This window comes from Lonchura striata, chromosome 7 (assembly GCF_046129695.1).
Source record: "Lonchura striata isolate bLonStr1 chromosome 7, bLonStr1.mat, whole genome shotgun sequence".
Lineage (NCBI taxonomy): Eukaryota > Metazoa > Chordata > Aves > Passeriformes > Estrildidae > Lonchura > Lonchura striata.
The window spans coordinates 9169661-9184411 of record NC_134609.1 but is presented as its reverse complement, the minus strand read 5'-3'; the positions used below and the strand labels follow the sequence as shown (position 1 = coordinate 9184411).

General features: G+C 39.9%; 1 protein-coding gene across 5 annotated transcripts in view; it reads left to right on the top strand.

Moving 5' to 3' along the window:
- ZMIZ1 (zinc finger MIZ-type containing 1) overlaps window positions 1-14751 on the top strand; it is a 335118-nt gene that overhangs the window by 44233 nt on the left and 276134 nt on the right. For 4 of the 5 annotated variants that reach the window (XM_077784564.1, XM_021526680.3, XM_021526678.3 and 1 more), the window contains exon 2: window positions 4771-4899. The gene's annotated coding sequence lies outside the window, so the exon portion shown is untranslated. Of the gene's footprint in view, window positions 1-4770; window positions 4900-7788; window positions 7840-14751 lie in introns of all 5 variants that reach the window. The other variant, XM_021526679.3, reaches the window with a different exon arrangement.

Sequence of the window (14751 nt, the reverse complement as noted above, 5' to 3'; positions counted from 1 at the left end):
TCAGTGCGCTGAGTTTGGTCCTTAAGACTTTGCATATAAAATATGGGTAAAAATCTTGCTTATGCTTGGTAGGTACTTTCCAGGTGATTAAGAGAAAATTAAATATTTTTTTTCATTCTTGGTGGGGTCATTGCAGTTAGACTGGTAGGTAAATATCATACAGAGGTTGGTATGCTTTAATAGGCATGTTACCTAAGTGCATCCATATAAACAGTGCTTCTGAAAGATCAGATTTTTCACATGGAGATATGTCATTTTGGGAAGAGCTTTTTTCAATATCCAAGGAAAGCAGGTGGGAAGATACAGATAGCTGTAACGTTAAAGCCATTGGAAACAATTGTGTGAACACCTCTATACAGAGATATAAAAATAAAATTTGGCATTTGAGTTAAAATTAATAAATAAAAATTACAGTGCTTGTATAGGAAGTATATTTCATGTAAGTAAAATCTAGTCTTTTACTTAGACATCTGTTGGTGATGGATCCCATGAGTTCATTAAGGAAAATAAAAGGAAAATTTATTTAAGAGATCTGTGTTTTTGTTGACTCTTACCATGTGTTTGTGCTTTGTCTGTGGTTCTACAACAGCATTTTGGTTGCCTTTTCTTGGCTTTTTGTAATAGATATTTGAGAAGAACTTTGAGTAGAGCTTCCTGTCTTTGTGCAGATACAGTTCTGGGAAAATAGTATTTGTTTGAAGAAGCTTCTTTCTTCACAAGTGTCTCCAATACAGGTGTTTGTGGTAGAAGGCTTACCCTGGTGTATGTATGAGACACATACACATAGACATATGCATGGATAATAGGTATATACTTTTAACTCATAATAAAATAAATGAGAACTTGCTAATTTCTATCTTGTTTTCATGTTGCTGTAGGTAAACGTTATATTGTGTTTTCATGAAATGTTACATGAAATGAAACGTGCAAGTTCTATTTAATACTGATTCTGTGTCAGCTGTAGATGGTAGAAAATAGCTTGGAGAAAGAACATGATTCAGAAGTAGGAGAGGTTCCTGTATTTATAACCCAAGGCTGAGAGGTTTTGTTCAGTTTCATCATGCTATTTAAAAGTAGGTATTTTAATCTTTTTTCTTAGCTTGCTTGTTTGTTTTTTTGCAATAAGAAATGGAGACTGCTACTTCCCTCAATAGAGGTTAAGGAAATAGTTGTTCTGTTACCTCTCCTAGATCAAAAGGTTGAAAATCAACAGGAAAAGAAAGCAAGTAAGTTTTTACTGTGATACAAAGTTGACCTCTATTACTACACTCTGAGTGTACATAAAATTCACCTGAAGAAGAGTATCTGTTAGTTAAATGTAGATTGAAGAACCTTGAGAACACTTCTTGGTTTTCTCTGTAAATTTTAAGAGGTGTTGATGGTGATGCCCACCTTGGTTTAAACCCTGAGGTGCCTTATATTATGGAAAAGGTTTGGGGAGGGTTCTGTTGCAAACAGCAGTGCTCTGATCTAATTCCTCAGTGTTATGAAATTAGTAGCCATCATAGAGCTAGAAATGCAATACAGCAGAAAATCACCCAAGTTGGTCATGTACCATGGGAGCTTCTGGTGACACAGGAATTGCTCCAAGAGCTGATGGGGTTCCATGTAGGAGTTAGACATAAGGTCAGCAAGCTCTTTGCCAGTCATGCAGTGCAGATTGCAAGTGAGGAGCGTTACTTTCCTAAAATTTCAGTATCTGGATCAGTTAAGACCTAGAACCTGCAAATGTCCTGCAGGATTTTTGAATTTTCTGTAGGGAGTGGGCTACATTTGGGAAATGCCTGGAAAAAACACTACCTTTGTGCAGCAGGAAGAATAAATCTGGCATCATCATTCAGCAAGGATTAGTCAAAATCTCATTCCAGTATCCCTGCTCCATGTTTAAATCTCCAGCTAAGGTGCTGTCCAGAATGGGCACACATCATGTAAGATTTAATGAGAACCCAGACCTAGCTGGAATAATTGAGGATTGTTTTTTTATTAAGCTAGATGTAGGAAAGCAACTCTGCTAAATTCATTGCAGGAATTGACTCACACCCCATCTTGAGAGTGTTTGACTCAACATATGCCTAGTCATTTATCTAATGTTGATGTCAATGATTTGTTGGGTTTTGATACAGTGTTTCCCAGTTTTCTGTTTGTTTCCTTCCTGTAGTGGCTGTGTACCCAAAACATTTTGACATTTTTTTGTATGAATTATGTCTGGCTGTGCCAGAAATTTAGTCAAGTCTAAAGTCTTAGGTTTTGTAAGTCATTTTGCAAGATTTCTCCACTTAGGATTTGGGTAATGCGTTATTTCCCTTTACCTTTTTTCTTGCCTGAGGATTTAAGAACAGACCAATCTCACCTTCTTTGGAGCAAGTCATGTTGAGTCAAACCTATATCTCTAAGTGGTACTTGACAGATTGTCTGCCTGAGAACGTTGTTTAAAAACTGGTTTTTTGCACTAAGGCTTCCTTTTTGCCACCTCTTGATTTTATGTTTGATTTGCAAATTTGTTTATTTCAAATCTTCCATGTTTGCTTTAAATTATTTCTCCTGCTAGTAATAAGATTGAAGTGCAAAATTTTTAAGCACTTTAAATAAAACCAATACTTCAGTTCTTACTGGAGACTGGAGATCTTACTTCTTCTTACTGGACTTTGCTGGAGATTGGGGAGGGGGGTGTGTGGAATTTCTTAGCAGGGAGAAAAATGTTGTCAAAAGCAATCTTTTGATTTGATAATGAAAAAGAAAAGCAAATTACTCACTTGAGTTAGGGATACAAAAATAATATATGTTTGAGGGAGTGATACAATTTCTTTTTTTCTTGCGTTTTGCAACCTGATCTGTGCTGAGCTGCTCAGTAAGTATTGATTTGCACATAGCCTCGGGATGTACACGTGTCAGGAGCAATTCACTAAGGGTCATTTCTTCTCCTGTCCCCATTGTTAGGGCTGTAGCACTGTTTCCTTTTTTTAAAACAAGCAAACAAAAAAAAGCCAAAGAAAAAAACAAAACCCAAAACAACAACAAAAAACCAAAACTATTTGAGTTCTCCAGGTTTCAGCTTAAGTTGCTTCGCATCAATTAGTACAAGATGGTGAAAGCTGACAGAAAGCAGAAATGCAACTGATGAGGGGTGTAAGACGTTGAGAAAGTGAAATTAAACGCTGTGGGAAGGTTTGCCTTTAGGCAGAAGGTTGAGGAGGCAGGTTTTTGAGTAGCTATATTTTGTGTCAGGATCCATTCTTTCACATTGTCAAATTATTGCTATGCCTATTTATGGGTGCACATAACAAGGCAGAAGAGGTTTTGAATCACTGAGCTTGTTCTTTCTCTCCTTAGTGCACATTTTGTGTGTTGTCATCTGTGATCTTTTAGTTTTTCATTGTTTATTTACACTGCCACTTCATGAATTCTTTAAATCATTGCTTATCTAAAGGGGAGTCTGGACAGAATTACTCTTGCAGCTTTAAGTCTTGATGACAGGAGGAGAGAAAAAGAGAGCTTTTGTCCCCTAGAGAAATGCAGGAACTGTGGCCATTTAGGATTGGACAGACGTGGTGGCTTTGAGGGGAATGCTGTGATGGAAGTGCTGCCTTTTATATTATATCCTATCTGTTGGGGATATAATACATATTATTATAATATATATTATTTGAAATGTTTTCCAACAGACTAGGATGTCTATCTGCTGTTAGCAGATGGGTTGTTGTTTTGAGGGGTGGCAGAAGCATGTGTGGAAATGTAAGGTAGCATAGACTTTTTCCTTATTTTGAGAACTTGTGTTCAGATTTTCCATGGGACAGAAAAGGATAGAGTTTTTCTGTACTAATATAAGCCAACGAAGTATGATGGAGAACAGACTGGTCGTGTTTCCCTTTGCTCATTCCCTGTGGAAAACCTTGATTGCCATTTCCTCAAAGATGATAATGTCTTGCATTCATGCTTTAAAATAATTTTCCACTTGATTTTCCTGCCTTTCATCAGAGGCAGGTACTGGAGGTAGGGAGGGGCCCATTAAATCTCTCTCTGTAAGTTTCTTTAAAGTCATGTTAGAGTAGGGCAGAGAGAGATGGTCTGAGGTGAGGAATTGTGGTTTTAAGGGAGTGAAGCTTGATTTCAAAGTGGTACCTTTAGTCAAAAGGTTTTTTAGTTCCCTTTCCCTTCATTCTGATTTAAAAAACCCTACACAAATACTCTTGCTGTTACTGAAAGATTTGATATAGCTGGAATAGATTGTCTTAAGAAAAAGAGAAGTTTTCTTAAAAAGAAACAGAACTTATGGTTAATTGCAAATACCTCATAATTGTAGGTATGATCCTCTCGAAGCAGAGTATGTAAGCACTTAAATGTCGGTATATACCTGTATGTTCAGTATGCATGTTGGAATTTGCCTTTTGCCAACTATTTTGATAGTAAATGTGGCTCATTTGAATTTTTACAGAACTGGGTGTGAGCTTGGTTGAAGCTTGTTTACTTAATAGAATAAGTGCTCGAGAATATTTTGGAATTGGACTTTAACCCATTTAGTATGGGACTTTATCGCATTCTAACAGGAATCTCTTTGCATTTCTTAGTGGTTGACTTGACATTCATAGTCCCTGTTTTGGTAAGGTGACAATGGAGAAAATAAAGGACACCCTAAACTGGTATTTTGGAAGTGCAGAAGTAGTGACACAGTAGCTCTGCCAAGCAAGAGTTGTAATCAGTAGCCTCTTCGAAAAATCATTAAAATTAATGCTTATTTCCTTTTTTCTACTTTTTTTTTCCTCCTTCCCTCAGGAAATACTGTTGTGCTGAGGAAGAAAACAGCTCTCTCCTCCCTTTTTTTTTTTTTCCTCCTCCTTTCTTCTTCTTGCTCGATTCAGAAGCTCCAGGAATGTGCTAATTGGCGGCGGCCTCTTCAGAAAGGTAAGGGGTAATTGTTATCTGCTTTTCAAGGTGTTCTTGCCTTCTCTGCTCCTTCTGGAAGGGCAGGTGATGGAAAAGGTTTGTCTATGTGGAGTTTAGCCAAACTTATGGTTCATGTGGGTTGCCCTTCTAATACTGGAATGCAAATACAAGCTTTGTGCACTTCTTGCTCTACTGCTAAGTGTAGGATACTGTCCCTTGAGAAAAATCTAGGAGAGGACATGTATTTTAAATGCTTGCAGAGGAAAAAAAGTACAACTGTTGTACTGCAGACTGATTAATTAATCTTTGCCTATCAGCTTGGATGAAAAGACAGAGGTCTGGAGAAGACAAGCTGAAGAATCATAACTCAAAGTGATTCTCTTGTTACTACCACACATGTACTTCTGATTGGGCAAATATAGATAGGTTTAGTTGTTAAGTTGTATTGGTTAGTTTTTTAAATCTGATGTCTTCCCTGGGGTCTGTTATGGTTCTGTGGCTGGTTGTATCCCTGACAGATAAGACAGGAACTATCTGGAAGCCCAGCTCTAGTTCTGAATGGTGGAACACATGGCAAGTCTTTAACTATGCAGACTTCTTCCAGTTTTGGACAGAAGTTCAAAATGTGTGTGAGAGGAATTTAATTTTGTAGTTATGTGGTGGTAGGAAAATCCATGTCAGTTTGTGCTGGGGATATATAAAGTCTAAAAAATTAATTGCTGATTCATAGAGCATAGTGAGCAGCACAAGTAGACTCAAGTTTGTTGCTAGACAAATTGCATATGTATTTTAATATTAAAGATTTGTATTTGTTTAGGAGCTGCAGTGCTTTGAGATGTCATTTCCTCTTCCACCTTTGTGATAGATGTTAATGCTCTTTGTAGTGGAGGTAATGTCTTCTGTCTAGACCTCAGCCATTCTGGTTCAGAACTGACATCTTAATTTAGCACTGAGAAGGGATTTATGCTAACTTGCTAGATTCTGAATTGGAGAGGCTAGTGCATGAAAGAAGTTTTCCTGCTGGATTGCTCGATGGTGCTAACATTTGTGAAGGGTTTTGAAAGACAGTGAGAAGCAATAATGTCTTAAATTGCCCCAGCAAGATTTGTCAGAGTTCGTTTGTCAGTCCCTCACACTGACTAAGTACACTAACGTATCGAGGATAAGCTCCAGACAGGTAAGGTGCCTTGGGATGTTCTTTTTTTCATTTTCCATCTCATTCTTGCTAGTGCAGAGGCAAGCTAAGTCTTTATTGAACAGGCACAACCCGCTGTCTAGCTACTTTCTGCAATAAAGCTAATGATCTAATGGGCAAATGTTTCTTGGGGACCTTCAGCTGAAGCAGAGACAAGGAGAAACATACAGACCAGCTAAAGGGTTCTCAAGGAGTTTGCTATTTCCCCTGGGCTCCTTCTGTGTAATTACCTGTCTCTCTCTTTGTCTCCTATCTTTTAATGCAGGAGGAGTGTCAGACTCAGGGCCGCTAATCTTTGTTACTATGGAAAAGCTGGTTACACTCCTCTTCGTTCGCTTAAAAAATGGCAATCGTTGGTCCCCAACTGGTTCCCTGAATCTAACTTAAAAATGCATGATAGCTTTCCTCCTTGCTGCCAGACTAAAGAATGCAGCTGCCTGTGCTGTTGCAGGCAGGCATTGCTTCCACTGCTGATGCTGTGGCTTGCTGAGAAGAACCTGCAGGAGCTGCCTTGTGGCTTCTGAACCTGTTTTCTCCCAAACAAGCAAAGGCTCTAAAATTCCTTTGAAAAACAAAATTTTGGGGCACACTGAGATGTGGGAGGCTTGGCTGAGCTGCACATGTGAAAGATTCTGTAAGGATTCATAGCTCCAGCTGAGTTTTTGTACTGTTTCTGAATGCCTGCAAACTCCCTGGGTTGGGGACTGAGGGAAGATCTCTTTTGCAGGACTGTGGGCATCGCTTCTTGTTATTGTCTCCCTCCCAGCATATGTCATGTGCAGTGGAGCCAAGTGCCACTGCTCAGCTCAGTAGGATCAGCTTGAGAGGCTGTGCACAGACCACTGCTATTTCTCTGGCTGCATGCATCTGTTTGTCCCTCTTGCACAGTACTGGAAATTTGGAGGGGAATCCCTGCTGCTGCTCCTCTCCTCCTTTCCCTGCACATGCTTCCCGAGTTGCAACATGTCAGACAGATGATTCCTCTGAAGCCATGGCTTGGGAACAGCTCCAGCACAAAGGCCTTGTCTCTGTGTGCTCCTTTTCATCCTCGTGAGGAGAGGGAAACTGTCCTATGTTGGACAGGGTCCCTTTCTAGCTGCTGAGGCTTGCTCACCCAGGAGGTGTGTGTTGCTGAGCCCCTTTATGGTACCTTTGTAAAACATGCTTTAACTGTCTGCAAATGCATGATGTTTAGGCAGCAGAGTCTGTATTATCAAATGCAGTCATGCAGACTGTAGTCCTCGGGGTGAAAAACTCTGGGGGGAGAGGCTGGATGTGACCGTGGAATTTGAGAACCAAAGCAGGAGGAAATTCTTGCCCATGTCTTGGGCTAGAGCAGGTTCAGTAGAGGTGGAGGATGGGGAGCATATACTCCTTCTCAGTTTGGAAGTGTTAAAGGGGGCAGTCAGAAAGGAGAGAGAGGCAGGGCAGGGTCAAGGCAACAAAAGATCAGGCTGTCCACTGGGCCACAGTTGGCTGTTTTTTGCCTTTAATTCTATACTTTTCTCTGCCTGTTCCTCTTAATTAAATTTGGGCCAAGATAATTGTCAATTTTTTTGTTTGTTAAGAGAGGAACTCTGCCTCCATTCATATTTTTTCAGAAGTTATGTTTTGTATCAGTGCATCTGGAATGACTATTTTTTACTGATTTTTTTTTTAAGAACTTTTATTTCCCTCATAATTTCTACATTTTCCTTTTTTATTTGTATCAGCCTGAGCCATCTCCAAAGGAATGGTGATACTGCTACTAGATAACATTTCAGGTCAGTGACACTGTATGTTAAACACCATGTCTAAATAACTTAGCTGTCAGTTGGAACTTTGCCCTAATTGTATTTTTCTTTCCATTTATAAATCAAGTTCACAGCTCTTGAGCATTTGTAGAGCATTTCAACAAGGTGTTTGTTTCAGGTCTTTTGGGTTTTTTTCCCCCTCAAGTCCTTTGAGATCTTTGAGGTTAGTATTTCTCATTCAATAACTTTATTCACTAAAATGATGTGCCTGTCAAAGCTGTATTGCACCTTAGGAGAGGATGACAGGTTCTTCCAGAGTTCTCAATTTGCAAAGCCATAACCATCTCCCACTTTAAATCAGGACTTTGCCAATGCTTAAGGTCTTTAAACTACTTCATTAACTTAACAATAAGCCTGTACTCTCTTGCTTTTTACTAAAAGCTTTGATTTTTTTCAGAGTTTCATTTCATTAGTGTTTCAGGTATTCATTCTTTACTCTGATGTGGAGAAGACAAATCCCATAAATTTTACTGGAGAGGGGGAAATAACTTCTATCCCAGTAGTACATTTTTTCAGGTAATTTTTATGTTCAGAATCTGTTTACCATGTAGATTTAGAGAGCTAAATGATTGTTTTGTACCTCCAGGAAGATAGTTTTAAACATTTTTAGTGGTTTCAAGTGTACATGAAGTGGAGAGTTCAGAGCTGAAATTAACTTTGTAAACTGTAAATTTCTTTTTTCATACACAAGGTCTAAAAAGCATTAAGCAGAATGAAAATTTAGCATATCTAGGCAAAGGAAGATAGGTTGCAGCAGTAGTGATTTTGAATTTGCTACCATTTTCAGTTGCCTGAGTCAGCCCTTTTTTGAGGGCAAACTTTACAGGTTCACAGACATGAGTAGAGTTTTAGGAAGATGAGGTGAGAACACTGCAAGGAAGGCTTGTCTTGGGGCATCTCTGTGTATGGAGGGCTGCAAGGTCCTGTCCTGTGGTGTAGGCCCCCTGCCCTGTACTGTGGCTATAGCAATGACCATTCATTGTCCCTCATTAAAACCTTCCAGTCCTTAGTGCTAGCAGAGTAACTCTGGGTTGCTTGGCTTTACTGTGGTTTCAGCAGTTATGGTCTGCCTGCCTCACTTGTCCATAATGCAGCAGGGTTTTGGATATTCCTCGTGGTCACTGTGTTTCAGGTGTGAAGACCTACTTTTCACTACAGAACTGACTTTATTCTTTAGGAAAAAGTCCTGTATGGAGTAGCATGTTCCCTTGTGCTGAAGCCTCCTCTCTTCCCCTCTTCTACCACCCTGATGAACTTCAGTTGGATCATTGGTTGACTCCTCTTTTCATCCACACCCAGGGATTAAAGGGATGCTTCTGGAGGCCAGATGCCTGCTCACCATCATCCCTGGTGTGCAAGTGTTGCCCTGAGCATTGAGGTGGCTTCCTGTTCTCTCTGGAGCTTTGGAGGGCACTAGGAGAGACTCTGGCTCAAGTGGATTGTAGTAACTGCTGCAGAGCCCTGGCATGACCAGCTGCCAGTCTACAGGAAGGAGTTTGAGAGAGCATGTTGTGCCAGTCCATAATGCATGGCTGAGAGGAACAAAGTGTGTCACATAGGTGTTAGTGTAGGTGGCAGATTTTGGTGTTTTACTTTGGTTTATATTTTCTGTTAGTCCTTCAAAAAGAAAGCTGCAAGGCCCAAGTCAGGCAATGAAGTCCTTGTTGAAATTAGCAATGAAAAAGACCTGGCTTGTTGCCTTACTTTCTTAAAAGTGATAACTGTCTTCTGCTAGGGGATGACCCATCTGGTTGCATATTGCTCCATCTTTCAGGTACACAAACATGCATGTGAGTTCTTTATTATAAGTTTCAATAATTTGGCCATTCCTAAAAAAAATAATAATGAACCCAAACCAGTACAATTTTCCATTCCTAAATCAAGTATTTTAAAGTATGAATCCAAAATCATGAGACGGTATTTCAAAATCATGTTTTCCAGCGGTTTTTGTCTCTTCTCCTCTGTTTGGCATACGTGTGGTTTTATGTGGTGCTGCCTAGAGTATTGTGAAGACAGGGTACTACTGGCAGCCCAGGCTGTGGTAGCAGAAATCGTTCATCCTGTCTCATCCCTTTTGGGCTTAGCCCACAGGAGGACTCTTGTTCAGTTAGCCCAGTCATTACAGTAGAGAGCTGCCCTAATGTCTTGCCAGCTGCAGGACAGAAGATATTTCATCTTGAAAGCCTTGCAATAAAGAAATCTTGTCTAGAAAATTCTATGCAGATTTGAACTGGCCCAGTAAGCTTATACTGGTAAGTGCTTTGTAAAATGTGTCCTAAAACATTTTTATCTGGTGTTGATGGCCTTAAAAGCCAGATGAAGTGCATCAGTGACTCATGGTCAGTTACTGCCCTGCTGCATGATGTAAACCAGATCTTCCTTTGGTGCTTTCTCACATACAGCCTTTCAGGCTGGATGGTTAATTTCAAGCTTATGCTTATACCTAACCAAGCTATTTTCTTGAAAGAGATCTCTTAAATTGCTTGTAGCATAAATAAAAAGTTTCCAGTCATTCCCTTCCTATTCTTGATTAAATAGGAAATGAGATCTAAATGTTAGAATGACCCAGGAAGTTTTACTTCCACTTCTCCTCAACTTTTCCTTCAATTTCTCTGTCAAAATGTGGACTTGTTGCAATTTCAGGCCTAATGATTTTTTCAGTCCTCTTGTGGGCATTGTTGTGAAGGAGTGGAAACATAATATTTTAAAGAAGGAAAAGGGAAGGTGGTGTGTGGCTTTGGGTTTTCTTTATTTTTTCAAGTTTCCCAAATACATTTGGGTATTTCTGACAGTCATAATAAAATCAGTTGATTAGACAAGAAGGTTAGGTATATTAAGCAAAGCACTGTTTTCCAGCAAAATGAGCAGCTAGGCTATATTTCAGTCTTCAGATGCTTGGCTAAATAATGGTGACATACGTTTTTTGCTGCTAGAAATTTAGATTTTGGCGATCATATGCAACTGTGAAATCTGTAGGCATATACTGTAGCAGAAGCTGTCTTTATGCATATACAGCACATGGTATTTGGCTTGGGAGAAAGTTCTTAGCTCTCCAAGAAAGTGAGGTTTTTGATTGAACTGACTGCTGTTTGTGCTTTGTACTTAACATTTTTATTCTAGAAGGACAGATAAGTTTTATGTGTTAAAGGTACTGTTGTCTTGCCCCTGTTCCCAAGCAATGCAGTCCATTTCCCTTTCTTTTTTCCAAGTCGTGTCTTTCCAAGCTTGTGATTATAATTACAGTGAGAAGTAGATTACATACATCTGTATATTTCAGCAGAAAAAGTGAGCCTCGGAAGAATTTTGGACTGTGGGACATTTCCTTACCTCTGTCTTAAAAGTGTTTTGATATTCCCAAAGGGTTCTGGGAATGTCAAACTGATAAGACACTGGTGTGGGAAGGACAGAGAGTAGAAGGAAAAGGATGGAAGAAGTATGCAAGTGGTGGTTCACCAGTGTCACATTAATAGAATCCTTGAATCAAGTGCTCATTCATTTTAACTAGAGGCTAATTAATCAGAGTGAGTAGATAAAATGATAAGCTGCTTTTAATAAAGTGAAGCAGCTTTATTAGCAGTAAGCAAAATGCAAAATATTTGGTCTCTGGCACATGTGGTTTTCATGGGGACCGTGGTTTGCCACCAGCTCTGGATTGTGCTGGCCTTTTTTTTTGCTGCATTCTGCAGGCTGTGCTATGTGTTTCAGCATGTGGCCAATTCAGAATTCAGGAAATAGAGTCTAATCAAAAGCAGGTGTAACATTTTAAAACCAGAAGGAATGTTCCTTACAGATCTTTTTCTATGCCAGATTAGCATTTGCCAATTTTCAAACTTCGGATGCTATTATTTTGCTTTGGTGATAGCAGGCTTTATGCTTCCAAGCAGGCAAGCAGGAAAACAACAAGCTGTGCGGATTTACCAGAGTGTCGCTGTTTGAAGGGCAGCAGTATGATAGTGCTTGGTAACTGCTAACATAGCCTGAAACCAGTAAGTAATTATCCAGCCATTTACAACTTAAGAACAGAAATGTACTAGGCTGGTGCTACTTGTGTGTATAGTTAAGTAGAGGGCTAAATGCAGTGTGCCACTGTTAAACTGGAGCAGGCTTGCATACTCTTGTTTCAGATGATTTTCTGTAGTGCCTCTGTGCCATTGTGGTGTTCCCCAGTGTCTCTCTTGAAAAGCTGTAGAAGCCATTCGAGGGATTATGATGTGTATGGCAGTGCAAGGCTATAATAGGAAATACATAAGTGAGTCACAGATTAAGATAATGACGTAATTTACATTGGACTGAATTACATTAAGTGCCCACATTTAGGTTCGAAATGAACTTCACTATGTATATCCTTGTTGAAGTAAGCTAAAATTAGTAATTTATTCATTGAAGTCACCTCACAGTAAACTTAGAAACTAGTGGTTCGATAAGATTCCTGTAATTGTGAGCTGGAGAAGTTGAGCTAGTAGGTGAATGTGATTTGCGAATAGGGTGCTGGCAAGGAAATTGTCTTCCCCCCACCGGCCTTTCCTTAAAAGACTTTGCTTCCCAGAGCCATTCAAGTGTAAATCCTTGTGCAACAAAGGGGAGGCTGGCAGCTCCACCGGTTCAACAGTATAAGCGATCTCTCATGCTTCAGTTGAAAGGCTGAATCCCTGAAACGCAGAATGCTGCTATAGAGGGAAACTCTCAAAAGGCTGCTGAGAATGGCGGGGTGGGAGGGAGCACAGGGTTGGAAAGCTGTTTGGATCCTTGAAAGTGCAGTGACAATTTTTGTCTTTGCTGTAAAATGACCTGGAGGCAGCTGGACAAAGGGAAAGGCTGCTGTTCAGGTGATGTTGCCATCACCACTCTAGGAGCTGGATTTTACTTGTTCTCTCCCTTAAGGAACACAGCATGCTGCTCTACTTGCCAGCACTGTATGTGGTGCCAATATTTTGTCTACAGTGTGCATTGAGTCCCTCTTAGTTTTCCTGTTTGGATTATTCTTTCTAACGACTGTGTTACAAGTCTCAAAGCTTTAGAATAGTGACTTCTTGCTTTGCAAAACAGAGTATGAAATCGTGGACACTGGGTTTTACACTGAAAGGACGAGGTTAATCTTGCACCTTCTGAAACCTTTGTAAATATTTGACTGGCTACTCGGCAACACAGCTGAACTGCCTGAGTTAATGCTTAATGTGAGAGTGGTCCTGAAGTGCATGGCTTTGGTGATGGACCAAGGGTCACAGAGTGAGCAGTCGTTCTCCATGAAGACATTTGTGCTCCCTGTTCCTTATCTTTCAGGATTCCTCCCTTTCCCCCTCCACCGCCCCAGATCTGCGGGCAGGAGGAGGTGTGATAGCCGAGTCCTCTGGAGGCAGGGTCAGCTGGGTATGTTCAGGTGGCAGTAAAATTGGTTTGGGGTGTCCTGCTGACTTTCTCTGCCCTGGGGCTGTTGCTGGTCCAGCAGCAAGGTGGTAATCCTTGACTTCCAAGTGAGGGTGGGTCTGTCAGGCTTTTCACAACTACATCTGGGTTTGGAAGAAGGTTTTTATGCACATAGGACCAGTAATTGGTAGTAACTGGTCGCTGGGGGGGAGCAGCCTAGAGACCAGTGACAAATATTAGCCTGAGTATGTTAGAATTTAAATTGCAGGTTCTGATACCTGCCATGCCTTGATAATGTAAAAATACCCTCTTGTGTTCTGAATGAAATGTTTTCTAGTGTTGGAAAGTTAGCACAAATACTACATGGGAAAATGTTTTCAGCTTTATGACCCAGATAAATGAAAATTTCCTTCTTGTTTTATGGGAGCTAACCAGTGCAAGACAGCTTTTGCTTTTTTGATGTAAAGATTGATCATTCATAATGTTGTACCATATCAGTCCTTCCAAGTGGCAAGAAACTTAAATGTCAGTGCAAATGAAAGAAGATTCAGAGAACTTCAGCTTCATAACAGCATAACTTAAAAATAAACAAGTTTTTAATCTGATTGTTTAGGTGTGATGAATGTTGCTTGAGGATACCAGCTATCAGAGACCACCCCAGGGACATGTATAGTGTATTCCAGTAAGTGTATAAAGAAGTAGAACTGCCCTACCTACTGCACCATGAGATGGAAATAAGCAAAACTTTGATTATTGAAAAACTAACTTGTTACATGCTGTTTAAAAAACCTGTCACACTTTCTACTGCTGTGTTTTTTAGCTATTGTTGTTGTAAATAAAAATTGTTAATTTCTGGCAATAGTTTGTTTTGATTTTGGGGTAGTTTTGTTTAGTTTGTTGTTGGTTGGTTTTTTTTTTAGTTTGTTTTGGGTTGTTTGTTTTGTCTGTGTTTTAGTATGCTGAGTAGTTTATATGCCCACTTAGGGTTTGATAGTTTCCATTTTCTAGTCTGCATTTCTGTGGCAGAAACTTTGATTCCTGAAGATCAATTTTGGAAATACCCTGTTTGACAAAAATGTCTCAGGAGAAAATGAGCATTCAAGAGAGAAGGCAGTAGTGTTGGAAAAACACTAATGTTCATACTGGTAAGGAGTTTTGACCTCAGAGCAGGGACTCACTTGGGAAGGATCCAATACGTTTGACTCCAGTGCTCCTAATCCAAGCAAGCCATATGGAAGAAGCTACAAAGGATAAGATTTGGGAAAACCTTTTGCTATGTGGCTTGTGATCAGAGCACCTCAATCATAGTTCCTACACCTTCTTTTAAGATCTGCTAGTGGGCAGACACCTGTGTAAGCCCTGAGCATGGCCCCAGCTGTCAGGTGTCAGTTTAGGTCTTTTTATAGCAGAATACAGTGCTGGAAAATAATATCATTCTTTACAACCTATTATCAGATAGGGAGTTGAGATCTGGTTCTTCTGAAGGACTGCGGCTTATCATGAACTCAGCCTAGATTT